The sequence below is a fragment of the Neomonachus schauinslandi genome, chromosome 7 (assembly GCF_002201575.2).
Source record: "Neomonachus schauinslandi chromosome 7, ASM220157v2, whole genome shotgun sequence".
NCBI lineage: Eukaryota > Metazoa > Chordata > Mammalia > Carnivora > Phocidae > Neomonachus > Neomonachus schauinslandi.
The window spans coordinates 23681670-23697521 of record NC_058409.1 but is presented as its reverse complement, the minus strand read 5'-3'; positions in this window follow the sequence as shown (position 1 = coordinate 23697521).

Below are 15852 nucleotides of genomic sequence, written 5' to 3'. Positions count from 1 at the left end.
ATGCTTCCTGTGGGGAGCAAGGAGAGGAGATTCCCTCCAGAGGCCCTGGATCTGGGGCTGCCCCAGCTCCCTCACCCTTGACCTCGCTAAGGTGGCTGAAATACAGGGCTGCTCTCCCTCACATCTGCCGTTCTTGGGCATATAGGGGCCCACGCCAGGGAAGATGTTGGACCCATATGCTCTCTGCCCTGGCTCCCTGTGCTCCTCTGTGTTTTATCCTCTCTGTTGGTAAAATGGCTCTACCACACTGGTGGTGGCGAAGAGTCTGGGATGCCAAGGAGGAGGGTCTCAGTGGGAACTACAGGCTGGAGCCTCAAGGAGGATGGAGGTTCTAGAAGGTGCTTCTGTCCCATGGAACCTACAGGGAAACCCCCAGATGTGAGGTATGAGAGGCAGCCTGGGGCAGGGCCTGGATGGGCCGGGTGAAGCTCAAGATGAGGGTCCTGAGGCAGGCATGGAACAGACCCTTAGAGGCCCCCAGGTCTAGCTGGCATGATGGTGCTACATAACAAAGACCTGGCATCCCTCCCAGTATCTTATCCTCATTGGTTCATGCTGAGCAGCAGGGAGGGTAATGTAAGAGCACCTGACAAGAAGTCTCAGAGACTGGGGTTCAAGTCTCTGGCCGTGTGACTCTGGACAAGTTATTTCTCTGCTCAGAGCTTCAGTTACGCCATCCATAGAAGAAGGGTCATGGTCTCACATGATTGTGGTGAGCATTAAAGAAATGATGTAAGTCATTCCAGTGACACTATGGGTTTTAGCTCCCCAATCCTGCCAGGCCATCTTCTGGGGTGGGGATGGTAGGGGAACTGTGGACTGAACTAAGGAAGCCATAAAACCACTTTCCTGACTCAGTGACTTGCTCCATCCTGGCCTCTGGCCCAGATTCTAGAGGCCTTAGTCAAGGGGTAGGTGTCAGAGCTGGGGGTTTCCCTGTAGGTTCCATGGGACAGAAGCATTATAGCTCTCTGGAAAGCCCTCAGAACAGTTGGATGTAGCCCTGCTTGAGAAGAGCTCAGAACAGACGGGTGGACCAGTTGGACCTGCCCCCTGGGGAAACCCAGGCATGAGCTGGCATCTGGACCTTAATACAGTTCTTGTCCATCCTCTAATAAGGCTCTGGAGAAAGCTTAAAGAGCAGCGGGGGTGGTCCCTAGGCCAAGGGCAGCTCTCACCTGAATCCTGCTTGGCATTCAACCTGTCCAAAAGTCTTCTAGTGCCTGAACTCTCCAGGCCTCTTCCACTCACATCATCTCCTATTCCCCAACATCCCTTCACTCCACCTGTCCCAAAGGCCCTGCCAAGAGATGCCACTTCACCCTACACTGACCTGCTCTCTTCAGGATTAGGGCTATTTTCTGACCTGTTGGTCTTCCCTGCCTCCATGATGCCACCACTCCTGGCTCCCTCCCTCCTCTGGGACCAATCCTCACTGACTTCTTTTGCAGTTCCCTCCTCCTCTGCCCACCTCCTAGGTTTGCAGGTACCTTGGGACTTGGTTCTTTCTCTTCCTGGCTATACTAGATATCTCAAACTTGCGGTCTAAGAGCCAAATCAGGGCCTACATCCTCTAACCAGGGTCCCTGCCTTTTCTTAACATGCTACCCCAGAGATAGCACCTCAGAATCATGGTATTCCCCAGACATGCTCTGTATGCCCTTCTTTGGGGAGAAATTCCACCATTATGGAGCTACCCTGTGCAATCAAAAGAAACAATCGAGAATGATGATCCTGTCAAAAATCCCTTACCAAGTTTCCAGATCTGAACCAGTCTTAAGACTTAGAACTCATTGATTGAAGAAACCAGATTCCCAGAAGGAAGGATCCCACAACACTACAGCAAGTGTGCATAGTAATGTTCTCCAGCCCTTTCCCAAAGGGACCTGTGGTCATTTATTCAAGTAAGTATAGATACTGTGTAACTGTAGATACCTAAAGGTTTCAAGGACAATTGAACACAGGATTTGAGTTGAAATTGTTATCTGGAGATCTGAAGGAACATAAAGACCTTCTTGTTAGAGTTAGGAGCATATGTAGTTCAGATAATAAATAGATTTTTGCCTGAATCCTGCTCGTAGTGGGCCTTCTAGATCCACACACCCATCCAGTAATATAATCAGATGGACACACTTGAGGATTAGCACAATCCCCTACATTGGGTCCTTGGCCTATGTGGTAAGAGCTGTCATAGAGAAGAAAGCCAAGTGGAAGCCTCCAAAACTTCCCATTCCAGCCAAAATAGTATATCAAAAATAATGTAACATTCCAGAGGTGATGGCAGAAATTAGTGCCACCATTGAAGACCTACAGGGAATCCATCAAATCTTCATTTAAGCCACCAGTAAAACCCAGATGGCTCCTAGAAGATGGCAGTGGGCTACTACCAGTTCAACAAGTGGTAGCCACAGTTATAGCCACTATGCCTACCAGATGTGGTATATTTACTACAGCAGATTAACATGGCCTTGGGCATTGAGTGAGTGGCCACTGATCTGATGACTTCATTCTTTTCCATCTCTTTCAAACAGTTTGCATTCACTTGGAGAAAAACACAGTATAAATTTCCAGGGATAGGTTATTTCTTCTTCCTTCTGTTGTAATATAGTCCCAAGAGATCCGGACCATTTGGACATCCCATAGACCATCACACTGGTCTACTGTATCAGTGATGTTATGCCAATCAGACAAGGTGATCAAGAAGTGACTGACACTTTGGTGGCCATGACAACACACATACACACCAGAAGATAAGCCCTGTGAAGTTTCAGAGCCGGCCATATCAGCAAAGTTTTTAGAGATCCAGTGGTCTACAGCATGTCAGGAAATTTCCTCCAACATATAAGACAAATTACTACATCTTGTACTTTTCACTGTGAAGAAAGAAGCATGTTTGGTAGGCCTCTTGAGGTTATGGATGCAACCTAGTGCACACTTGGGAATACTATTCTGACCCATATCCCTAACAGTAACACAAAAGCTTGCCATCTTTGAGTGGGCTCCCAGGCAGGAGAGGGCTCTGCGGCAGCTTCAGGCTATCGTACAAGTAGCCCTGCCATTTGCGCTATATAAGTGATCAGAACCTGTAGTTTTTACAGGTATCAGTAGTGGGGAAAAGATGTTGTTTCCCTGGGATTCTAGAGCAAGGCCATAGCATCTACATGGGGGGATTATACACCTTTTGAAAAGTAGCTCCTGTTATACTACTGAATCCTAGTGGAGCTGGAATGATCATGCAGCTAGAGCTACTTGTGATGAGTTGGTTTCTGCCAGGCTTACTAAACCATAAAGTCAGGTGGGCCTAGCAATAACCTATCATAGAATAGAAGTCATACATCTGGAATCAAGTATGAGCAGGATCGGAGGGCACAAGTAAGCTCTACAAACAGGTAATCCAGAACCCCATGTCATCCACTTCTGTGGCACAAGAGCCTCTCTCCCCCCAGCTCACACCTACCACTACATGAGTGATCCCCTAGGACCAGCTGATGGAGGAAGTAAAATCCCAAATTTAGTTCATAAACAGGTCAGATCAGTATGTGGATCAAGCCAAAAATGGTTAGTGACTATGCTGTTAGCCCCACTCAAGGGTGACCTTGAAAGGCAATAGTGAGGAAAAATCCAGTGGGCTAGAGCTTCAGATGGTACATCTGGCCATTGACTTTGTGTAGAGAGGTAGTCTGAAATTAAAATATGTATTTACTCATGGGCAGTGGCAAATGGCTTGGCTGGTTGGTCAGGGACCTGGAAGGAAAAAGACCAGAAAACCTGAGACAGGGAAGTTGAGGGTAAAGGAATGTGATGGACAAATGTTTGTGGTACGAAGTATGAAGAGTTTCATATTGCATGGTAATGGTCCCCAGAAATCATACCATAGTGGAAGAGGTACAATGATCAGTATATAGAGGCGCCTGGGTGGTGCAGTCAGTTAAGCCTCTGACTCTTAGTTTTGGCTCAGGTCATGATCTCAGGCTAGATAGCCCCACATAGGGCTCCGTGCTCAGCACCAGATCTGCTTGAGTGTCTCTCTCCCTCTGCCCCTCCTGCCCCGGATTGTATGCACATGCTTTCTCTCTCTCACAAATAAATACATCTTTAAAAAAATAATCAGGTAGATATATTGACTCTTCCAGTTGATACTATCCAGCTTCTGTTATTCTACCCCATTGCGGGTTCATGAATAGAATAGCCCCGAGGGCAGGGATGGAGGCTCTGCGTAAACCCAGTACCCATGATCTCTCACTTACCATAGTTGATCTAGTTACTGCCATTGTCATATGTCTATCCTACCAGCAACAGACACCAGCCCTGAGCTCCAGATAGAATATTGTGCCTCTTTTGGGGGATTTCCTTTGCTGAAAAAAATTGCCATGCCTAAAATCATGCCTCTGTCCAGAGACAGCCTGCATCCAATTACTGATGAACATGATGGATTAAAGGCTTGACTTCCTCCTACCCCCAACTTAGGAAAACTTTAAGAACCACCCTAGCTCTGGGATTCTCCTTTGGGTTAGCTGAAACTTTTGTTGTGACTGCACTGAGTCCAACTTCTCCCGCTGCTCAGTCCTGCTTCCCTTCTCTTCCACAAGCAACCCTGCATGCTAATCTCTGTCTCAGAGTCTCTGTCCCAGGGACCCAGCCTGAGGCAGGCAGCCTGGTCATGGTTTCAGCAAAAAGATCCCTTCAAGGTAGAAATGTCTCACCCCTTCCCAGGGGTTTCTTGGACTCTGTAGAGCTGAATATGTCCAAGTCAGCCTCAGTCTCCCTACCTATGAAAAAGGCTAATCACCTCATCCTCATCTGGCTTGCAGTCTCTCCCCTTGGCTTGGACCTTTTAGGATATCAGGTCTCTGGACCCTGGAGGTCATAGGAGTGAAGAGAAAAGCTGGCAAATTAGAGCTAAGCATTTTCTGATAATAGTGGGACTGTGTCCTCTACTTGACACTCTCCACTGTGCCCAGAGTCTGGGCTCATAGTAGTCCCTAAGACCTTTTCCAGGACAAGCAGGTCCACCATGCTGTGAGGAGGTGGCCCCAGGAGGAATATAGGAGAGGATTCCCTTGCCCCCCAGTGCTTGGAAAGGGAGGTGGGGACAAGAGAATGGATTGATTCTTGAGTCTAGCTCCAGGGACAGTGAGGGCAGGGCCACAGCCTGCTCCCTTCCTGGGGACCATGGGGGAGAGGGGGGTTGGTAAAAGTCCCTCAGAGCCTTTGGTCACAGTGACAAGAGGAAGCTCCAAGAGCTTCTAGGGCCGAGCTCAGGACAGAACTACCACTACTGCAGCAGCCAGGGACTGGCTGGGACTGTCACCGCCAGGGACTCTAAGCCTGTCAATCTGTCACTGTCACCATCCCCAATTGGTCTCTCCATCTTTCCCTTCCATGCTCTGGCTGAATCTGCCAGTGCCAGGGACTCTGTCAGTATCTGTCCATCTGATATTTTCAGGAGCTCTGAGCTATGTCTTTCTCTTTGTCTGTCACTGTCATGGACCTGCTCTGTCTGTGTCTGTGACTCCTGGACCTTCGGATTGGCTGACTCTAAGGAAAGATGCTCCAGGACGCCTGGGTGGCTCAGTCGGTTAAGCGTCTGCCTTTGGCTCAGGTCATGATCTCAGGGTCCTGGGATGGAGCCCCATGTCAGGCTCCCTGCTCAGCAGGGAGTCTGCTTGTCCCTCTGCCCCTCCTCCTGCCCTTTCGTAAATAAATAAAATCTTAAAAAGGAAAGATGCTCCTTCTTACCATGGGGGCTCACAGTAACGAGAGGACCCAGACCCAGAGCTGTACCTGGTGTTTTGTTTAGTCATGGAGCCCAGGTCTTTTGTCTCTGTCCCTGAGTTTCATAGGCACTGTAGCCTTTAGTGTGACTACGGCCTGAGATTCTTGCAGCTTTCACTGATTTCTACCTGAGTTCCAACACTAGATGGTCTGCATTTCCAAGGGTCAAACTGGTGAGAGATGGGGTGTTAGGGTCCATCTGAGCCACAGCCCTTCTGTGAATCTGGGAGGGGCCAACAGCAGCTGCCCCAGGGAGATCCCAATGGGATGAGGGGCCTGAGAGCCGTGGGGGTCAGCTTCCTGGGGTGCGGGAGGAGAGGGGAGACTCTGAGTTCCCATGTAGGTTCTGGCTAGAAGCTGTGGCTCCAGCGGCAGTTGCTGATTCCCTGGCTTCCCCTCCCAGAGCATGAAGTGACCCCACCCTCCTCCAGCTCTGCTGGCAGAAGAAGCCTAGGCAGGAGCGTGGGCTTCTACCAGGAGAGCTTGGGGCTGCCCCGGGCTCTGGGCAGGAGGAAGTGTGACACATTGACCAAGAGCTGGGGTTCCTTCCCTTTTCCTGTTTCCTTTGAGAGACTACCCAAGTCCATTAAGTGGGAAAGGGAGCAGGCATTGTGCTGTATTGGGTTCCCGGCTCCCCTGGCCCCTGGGTGGCCCAAGGTCATCCTCTTGGCTCACTTCTCAGATGCTGTTGTTGACAAGGATAATGCTAACAACATCCCTCACTGTAAGGGCCTTTACCTTATGGCCTTGTGCTGCTCTTTATCCCACAGAGCATTTTCTAAACTTTGGGAAGTTCATACTGCCGTTTCATGTTGATTTCCATAAAACCTTTGTGCATTTCTTTTAATCATAGGTGAGAAAAGATGCATTTTCATCAGACCCTGGAATATGGCCACTGCTGGCACCCACGCAGTGAGGGGTTCTCCTTAGACCCGGGGGATAGAGCAGCAGTTCAGAGCAGAGACCCCTGAGGGGCAGATGGTAGTGCATCCTAAGGCCCAGGAGGTGAGCAGGCAAGCCTCCAGAGTAAGTGTCGAGGAGGAGTATGCCCCAGTAGAGGACATGTCCATTCCTGTCGGACACTGGTCTTGGCTCCTGTGGGGACAGATGTCAGGCACATGGCAGGATGCATTCCGGGCACAGGGACCAGGGGCTGGTAGGGGAGCTGTGGCTGGTTTGTGTTCCTGGGGCCTCAGGCTGCTATGAGGGAGACAGGGTTGTGAGCAGTGAGGCTGGGGGGTGGGGGGTGGTCTCAGAGTGGCAGGGCAGGGTCTTAGACCAGATCATAGGGCTTGAAGTTCACAGTGAGCCAACAGGCAGCCCCTGTGAGACACAGCCAGACTAATTCCCTAAAATGCAGGTATCTCAAGGGTTGGGTTTCCTGCAGAGCCTGGCAGAGTTCCTGATCTTTCATAGGCACTCAATAATACTTGTTGAATGGATTCATGAGTGTATAAATCCATCTGACTGCCATGGGGAGAGAAGCAGGAGAGGTCTATCTAGAGACGAATGTCTGTGAACCGTCTGAGCTAGTAGTCTGTGGAAGAGGTGGGCTAGGCTGGGGCAGGGCTCGGGGATAGAAAAGTGGGCAGACTTGGAAGGGACCAGGAAAATGAGAACATGAGGACATGGTGGGGGATTAACGAGGGGAGGGAGACCTTGAGAGGAGCCCAAAACACTCCCCTGCGCTGAGCTCCTCAGCCTGTCTCTCCCCTAGGGTGGTAGCACATCATAGTCTCCTCGGGGCTCCCCAGAGACTCTGGTGCAAGAGACTTATGGACAAGGGCTGCACTGCATAACACACTGGCAAGACATCATCCACATCCATGTCAGACTGGGCCCTTTGTGACCAAACTGCCCTCGAAAGGAGATGCTAGACGTGGAGGCAACCCCTGCACAGCCGTGTAGCATGGGGAAGTGGCGAGTGTCAGCGGGCTAAGCTCTGTTCTTATCAATGAGCGGACTTCCCTGCCGCTCACCCAAGCCAGGCTCCCCAAGGGCAGGTCCAGCCACCATGTGAGCAAGGTCTGAGGCCCAGGCTCAATCAGATTTGGGTTTTGTTTCCCAACAATTGGCTTAGAGAATGTTCACAGTTGGGCAAGACTGACCAATATAAAGAAGAAATTCCAGTAATGAGGAGGACTTTGGGAAGCAGCTTCAGATCACGTGAAAGGAGAGGAGAGGTCAGAGTGATGGATAAGCATTTCTACAAGAGGCAGGAGAACCAGCAGTAATAGTGCTTATAAAAAATTTTCCTTGGAAAAATATTTGGCAGTATCTACTAAAACTAAAAATATGTATGTCCGATGACCTGGTAATTCCACACCATTCCCAGCGTTTCCAACAGAAATGTGTACGTAATGCTCACCAAGATAGGAGTACAGGAATGTTTGTAGCTTTATTAATATGAGCCAAAAAGCAGAAACAGCCAAAATATCCATCAGCAGTGAAATGGGGAAGGACACGATAGACTACTTTGCAGAAACAAAATAGAATAGACTGCAGCTCCCTGCAACAACAAGAGTCACACACACATAATGTCGAACAAAAGACATCAAACATAAAAGCACGGTCTCTGAAAAAAAAAAAAAAAAAGCACGGTCTCTGATTCCACTTAAATGAAGTTGAAGAAAGGCAAGATGAATTTATGGTGAAAGAGGCTGGATACTTAGCGAGGTAGATGCTAATGGGGAGGGAGAAAGCACAGGCAGCCTTTGGTGGGGGGGGGGGGGCTAGAAAATCCTCTGTATCTGGCTGTCCATGTTGGTTATATTGGTATAGACATACATAAAAACTCACTGAAATGTATGTACAACCCAACGAAAACTCAAAACAAATATTTTTAGAAAGGCTTTTCTCCACCTCCAGAAGAACTGCAGGATCTTGAAGATATGGACCTTGCCTGTGGGTGAGGGTCCAGTAAGTCCATTTGAGGGCAGAACCCAGGGAGCTTGTGCTGATCTTCCCTTGAAGTTAAGAAAAAGAAAAGGGAGACAGGTTTTTAATTAATCATCTCTCAGGTTCAAAGAGCCGGTCTGGGCCAGAGATAACATCAGTGGCAGCAACGTGAAACTGTTTCGCTGCTGTTATCTCAAACCACAGTGAAAAATAACTTGTGAGGCTGTGTCTTTCCTGGCAGGCAGAGCCCAGGGTCTCCTCACAGCAGGGAAGTTGGTCAGCCATTTGGGAGGGTCCAGGAAGGTCGCTTCTGCGGGGCCGAGCCTGGGAGTCCGCGGAGCTTACCTCCCGCGTGGTCCTGCGCCGGGGCCAGCCTCTCTGGGCCCTGGGGCCAGGGAGCATCCCGTGTCAACAGTAGGTGAGACAACCCCTCCTCATCCCCAGATCCCATCCTGGGGGCCAGCTCTCCTCTGACCTGCTCTGCAGACCTGGATGCCCTGGACATTCTGCTCTCCTCTCTCCTCGGAGAAGCAGGGCCAGCATCAGGGCACTCTCAGGAGAAGCAGCCTTTCCTGACCTTGCCCTGTCTCAGCCTCCCTATGTCCCAGTAGGCTGGTCTGGGGCTGGCGCCTCTCTGTGCCAGCCCGCCACAACCCTACTCGGCAGTTTTAAGGAAACAGAGGCCTGGGAGAGACCTAAATGCCAGATTTCTTTTTTGTGAAGCTCGTGGAACACTGTGGGAGGGGCTGGGACAGGAGGGGCCGGACTCAACCATGTGCCTTCAACACGAATAGCCGCTTGCTCCAAAGCCCTGGTTGGCACAGTATGTGCCTGGTCCATGCAGCCCCTGCCCTCCGCTTCCAATCATATAGACCCTGAATTCCCAAGCTCATACATGTGCTGGCAGCCAGGAAACAAAAGGATTAAGGGCTCGGGTCCTAGTTTCCAGGGCCAGTCCTGCCCACTGGGGGCTCTGTGGTGCAGGCCAGATGTGCAGCCCCACCTGTGACTCCAGGCACAGGACAGCTGTGAGGTTAATTGAGGATGCCTTGCACAGTACCTTGCAACTTCCAGGCCTACACTAAGAGCTGTCCTGCCTGCCAAGGAGGAACAGCCAGGCCTCTTCTGCTGTCCATGCTTTCTTAGAAAAAGGGTCTAGCCCTCTGGGCTTTGAGGAGAGCAGCCCCCTTTTCAAGCTAATCACCAGCATCTTGATGGAACAACCTAGCTGGGGAGTCATTTGATGCAAGCTACCACCAAGGACCCCATTTACCTGAAGACACTGAAGATGCAAATTTTCTATAAGCAAGGGAACCACACGATCTGTGCCACCACCTTGGCACTCACATGCAGCCACATTCACATTTACACCACCATGGGGTAGGAAGCCAAGGAGAAAATCCCGATTCCTTTCTGGCCCTTGGCCCACATGGTGTCATCCCAGCCTTGATGCCTTTCTGACCCTTTCACAGGTGCCTTGCCATGTTGCCATGTTAGCTTCAGTCCATCATTTCATTTCACGGACTGACACATTGGCTATTTGTGTGGATGAAGCTCCCCTCCTCCTGTGTGATCTCCCCACATCTGAAGTCTGCGTCAAAGCGTAGAGCTGCACTATGGCCTATGACAGAGGCTGCCACGGGGCTGCCAGCCGGGCGATCCAGCTCTTGAGGCCTAGCGTATGGAAGAGGGCTGCATGACCACTTTCGTGCGTGTCTTAGATTCCTGGTTCTAACCTCAGTACTACCGAATTCTGAGGGGGGAGGGAGCCCGCAGGAGGCAGGAGGTGGTAAAGAGTTGAGGTGGTCTCTGGGGAGGCCCCTATGAAGTGAAGGGAGAGGCGCTGTCCTACTGTCCTGGGAAGTCTTGATGTGTGGATGAGCCTCTGTTCTCAGGCCACCCCACCTTGTTCTCCTTCCTGGTCTAGAGATGGCCCTAGCAAGGCCAAGAATGTTTGCTGAGGGTCAGGGTAAGCCTGACCCACACCTGCCCATGGTTATCTCCCTTGGAGGGATATAATTTGGACCTTTTTTTTTTTTTTTTAAGATTTTCTTTATTTATTTGTCAGAAAGAAAGAGAGAGCACAAGCAGGGGGAGCGGCCGGCAGAGGGAGAAGCAGACTCCCCACCGTGTGGGGAGCCCGATGCGGGGCTCGATCCCAGGACCCTGGGGTCATGACCTGAGCTGAAGGCAGATGATTACTTAACTGACTGAGCCACCCAGGCGTCCCTAATTTGGACCTTTTGCCTGGTCTCCTAGGGAAAGGGAGTGCCTAGGGCCTTTCGCAGCCAGCTGGAGGTCAGGCCATGCATCTTGTGCCCAGGTGTCCAGCCCGGAGCTCCGCCGGCCAGTGTATCAGCCCCTCCATAGATGCTGAAGCGGTCATGCCCCTAGGCTCCCAGAGAACTCTGGGTTCCGGCCTGCCTGGGTCTCCAGAGCAGTACCCACAAGGCCCTCCCACCTGGTTCCAGCCGCCAACAGGAACAGTACCACTGTCCAGATGAGGGTCTAATTAGAGAGAACACTAGGGCACAGAGAAAACCCAGGTGGCTCTCACTGCAGGGTCTCTTCATGGATGGCTGTTTGGGAGCCTTGGCCAAGGCTTACGGGTGGCAGGGGGATGGGGGCAGTTACTCCTTGGGAAAGAGCTGCCTTCCCACCTGTATTCTTACCAACTTCCTGTTTCCCAGAAGAGGCACTAGAACCTCTCTGTCAACCTTAGTTTCCCTAGAGTTGAGCCAGATGCTCTGAGGCCCTCTAGCATGACAAAAACCCTGAACCTAGGCTGTGTTCTGGCCTCTGGGGCTAGAGCCCACACTGCCTTTATGGACTGTGGCTGAGAGATTGAGGTACCTGTCCAATGTCACACAGCAGGTTAGTGGCAGACCAGGCCTGTGTACACCCTGATGTCCTGAACACAGTAATGGGATGACAAGGGTGTACATGCTAGCCCCTAGGCCTCTACTGTTAGATGCCTCAGGCTCAGAGGAGGCTGGGCAGTAAAGTGGTGGGTCTTCTCACCAGTGTGTCTCTACAACCCCATCCTGCCATGCATCCCACGGGCTCTAGTGCTCATCACAGAGGAGTAACCTTGGAAACCCTGAGCACCCATGTGGGGTGCCCAAGCGACAGGAGCTCACAGCCTCTGGGGAATGCACCATGGGCTTCCCCAGGGTTGTAACCATCCTTGACCGCTCACCCCATCAGCCTTGACACCTGAGTCACGAGGCTGCCCTCCATGTCCTGAGATAATTTGGCAACTTCGCTCAGTCACATTTGCTGACCTCCAGCCCAATGTGGCCTGTCAAGTTGGAGATGTGCAGGGAGTGGCCTGAGAAGTCTAGAGTGAGGGATGGGGGTGGGCAGGGCTATGGTCCGTCTCTGCATTGGCTGCAGGCATAATCTGAAGCTTCAAAGCTAGGCAAGGTCTGTCAGAAGGTAGATGTTACGGACAGGTCTGGCCTGAGCCATATTGTGGTTGCAGCTTGATACCTAATTGTATTCCAGAACAATAGATCTTTATCTTTCCTGGTTTGGTGAAGGAGCTCATGGTCTGAGAGGTTTGGGTGGTAGGCTGTCACCTCCAATAAACTCTTCAAATCAGGGTTAGGGTTCGAATTGAGGATGAGGGGTCAGAGGTCGGTAGCTCAGTGTGGCAGCACCTCAGGACCAGAGCGGCTGGTGGATTCACCACACGGAGTGCCCCATGCTCTGGGGTGGGGGCAACAGTAGTCGGGGAGTGGGTTTTTATGCCAAGGGGGCTCTGAAGGGTGTTGTGAGAGGCTTTGTAGGTGAGGGGCTTTACTTTGAAGTCAGATAGCTACTTGCTAGTCTAGAAGAAGCTGGGAGTTTAGAGATGTCCCTGGACCCTGTGGGGCCCCCCACCTGGTCCAAGTTCCCCACTGTGCCCAGTCCTCTGTGAGTAGGCTGCAAGCCCCCATTCCCCTGAGCCATTTACCAGGTCTGACCCTTCTTTGGTCACATCAGCCCTCAGCAAGGGGCAGGGGAGGGGGGATGATGAATGAGATTTAGAGCCCCCAGGAGCAGTAGTAGAGACCACACAGGGGAGGGCCTTGAGCCTTGAGTCTTGGCCTTTGGATCCAGGGGTGGCTGGGTGCTGAGTGAAGCTGGGGGCGGGGGGATCTGGGAAAGGATCTGATTCGAGTTCTGAAGGACTCGGGAGAAGAGGACTAGTAACAAGCTGCACAGACACTGATGGAGCCCGTCCTGTGTGTCACTTCACGCTGGAGGGGCAGCAGAGGGGCAGATGAGGTGGGGCTCCTGCTCACCCTCTTAAGCCTCTCCTCCTGAGAGACTCCTGGCTCTCCAGGTCAGGAGTCCTGGTAATGGGGCTATCAACCCCAGCCCCCTGCCCCTTCCGGTCTGTCATGGGCCCCAGGAGCTTGGACTCTATCATGACTCTCACCAGCATTTACATACGCTTGCTTTATTGAAGTAGCGGGTACTGTTGTAGGAGTTACAATTTCCTCAGGCACACCCCTGCCCGCATTACCCGCCCACAGGCTCGTCAGCCAGCCCAGGGCCAGCAAACTCCCACCCCACCCTGGCTAAAAATTGTGCCCAAGGCTCCCCCAATCCCATTTTTTCGCAGCTCTAACCAGGCCCCAGGGAGAGGAGGGGGTCTCAGAGGCTGCTCTTGACGCTCTTACAGGATTTCCATCCTTCTATGGATATGACAACACTCTCTAAGGCTTTCTTGAACTGTGAGAAGTTACTTTCCTCAGTAGTGCAGTTCTTGGGTGATTCTGTAGGCTAAATAAGAAATGCATATTTAAACCATATTTTTAGCAGAAAAAAATAAAAGCAAACTCTCTACTACCAGCCACAAGGGTCCTGTAAGCCCTCCACCGCCTAGGAGATAATTTGGTCAGGCCCTCTGCACCTATCTTAGGGGCACACGGGGGGGCATCGGGTGATAGTGGAGCACAGGGTCTGAGGCCCATCTGTAGCCGTGGGGAGAGAGCCAGCCAAGTGTGGGCAGGTCCCACAGCTGCCCAGGACAGGGACACAAGGACAAGCGGGGTGGGAGCACACAGGGACCTATGTAAGCAGGGGGCACACACAGAGGAACACTTCAGTCATTTCCCAAGGACATGCCCCCCCAAAACCACTGCCCATCCACACAGTGGGCTCCCAGTGGGACTCACCAGCCCAGAAAGAGCCCCAGGGGCAGGGCAAACTGGAACTCCCTTGGACTGGCTGCCCAGTTGGGGTTGGCACTGAGCAGCCCTTCCCTCTCCCCAGACTGATTACACAACAGCCCTGCTCTGACCTGTCTCAGACCTGCTCCACACTGACCCCGGTGCCCGGGGACTTGGCAGAGGGCATCACAGAGACCTCTGAAACAACCCCTAAATCCCCACCCTCCTAAGTCCCAGCCCCTGTCTGTGAGTGTACTTTTGGGTCAGAAAGTAGTATGTAAGGCCTCACATGGGGCAAGTGGGGGCTGTAAGAAGCCCTTTGCCCCGCTGGGCCCCTGGCTGTGGTAGCCTAAGTTTCCTCTAAGAGCAAACAACAACTTACTTTCAGCTTTGGGCAGATTCTGGTGAGTTCTTTCATGTCCTTATAAACCTTTTTTATGTGATGGTCATGCTCGTTAGATTTTGTAAGTTCCATCAGGGTGGAGATGAAGTCCTTTGTAAACTCCCCATAGCAGGGCTCCTGAAACAGGGTGAAGAGCAGGGGGTTGGTGGTGGTGTACAGCTGAGCCCCAGTTGACCCCCAGCCTTGTCCATCTCTGGTCACCCTGGCTAGATGGAGCCCTGAACTCAAATTCAGGCCCTACCCTGATTGTCCTGCAGGTGTCCCACAGGTGCAGTGGGTGTCTGATCTCTCCCCAGGCCCAGGGCTAATCTGGGGTGATGATCAGAGAGCCTGGAAAAGCCTAGAACCTGGCCACTGATTCATCTGTTGGTTGAGCTGGAGGCCCCAAACTCAAACTCTGCATCCCCCGCCCCCCCGCCACCCCAGATTCCTCACTCCAGTGTCTTTTGTTCTTATCTCTGCGCTGGATGCTGACTGGGGTGATGATCCCTTTCAAATGTGATCAGAAAGGTCCACGCGGCGACGGTTCCTTACCTCACTGGTGTTCTGGGGCCTTTTGAAGGAACCCTGAAAGCAGGAGAGATTGGTCAGAAACACAAAGGGCCACTGAGAGCAAAGTGATGTTTGATGAAGACCCAGACTTACATTGTATATAATGTTGTCAGCCGAAAGTTCTTTCTGAATTTCAGCACAGACTGCTGTGTGATTATCGTAGGCAGACACGTTGGCTGTCTTCATGGAGGCGCAATGGTTTTCTGATCCCCAGAGCGCACAAACCAGGAACACGTACAGGTACATGGTAGGACTTGAGGGTAGCTCCAAGCCGATCTGAGCCCTGGGCTTGGCAGCATTTCTGTGGAGAGGGGTACCTATATATGTGAGTCTAAGGAAATGCTAAATCTCTTATCAGTCATCACTGGCTTACGTGGAAGACAGAGAGGACCTTATCGCCGGGCAAATGTGCTTTTCATGCATTTTTCTATGACCACAGCACACTTCTTGGATTCTTGTCTTTGTTGAAAATCACGCTTGGTCTAAGAATTTTTATTTGTAATCAAATTTCAAGTCATGACCTTTCTGCCTGCTTGTTGGGACAGGTCTTTGGCCAGGACTGGTGCTGTCTGCAGGTGTAGGCTGGAGCAGAGAGAGTAGGTGGGGTGGAGAGAGAGCGAGGCAGGGGCACCAAGCCAGCTTCCTCAGGCCCCCCTGTCAAGGAGAAGGCTGGCTTTGCTGTCCTGTCCACCTGACACTTGCAGCCACACCCACTTCCTCATAGTCCCCGGGAGGGAGACAGGGGAACAGGTTTCAGAACACAGCCTCCAACCAGGCTGGCAAAGCAAGGGAAGAACGGAGCGCTGCTATTTCTTGGCCTGAAGGCCTTGGGTTTTAGAGGAAGGCACCTGGTTAGATGCAAAACTTCATGTAAAAATAAAAGCCAGCTCAGAAAAATGCCACGCTAAAGCCACGTGCTGACAGATTCCGAATATACATTCTGACTCTCACAGATTAGGATCACCCATTTGGGGGAAAGTTTGGTAAATATGCTGGGCTCTGACCCCTGTGATTTTGTTTTGTTTTTTTTTTTCCCCCCTGAACAGCTAGTCTATCTACTGG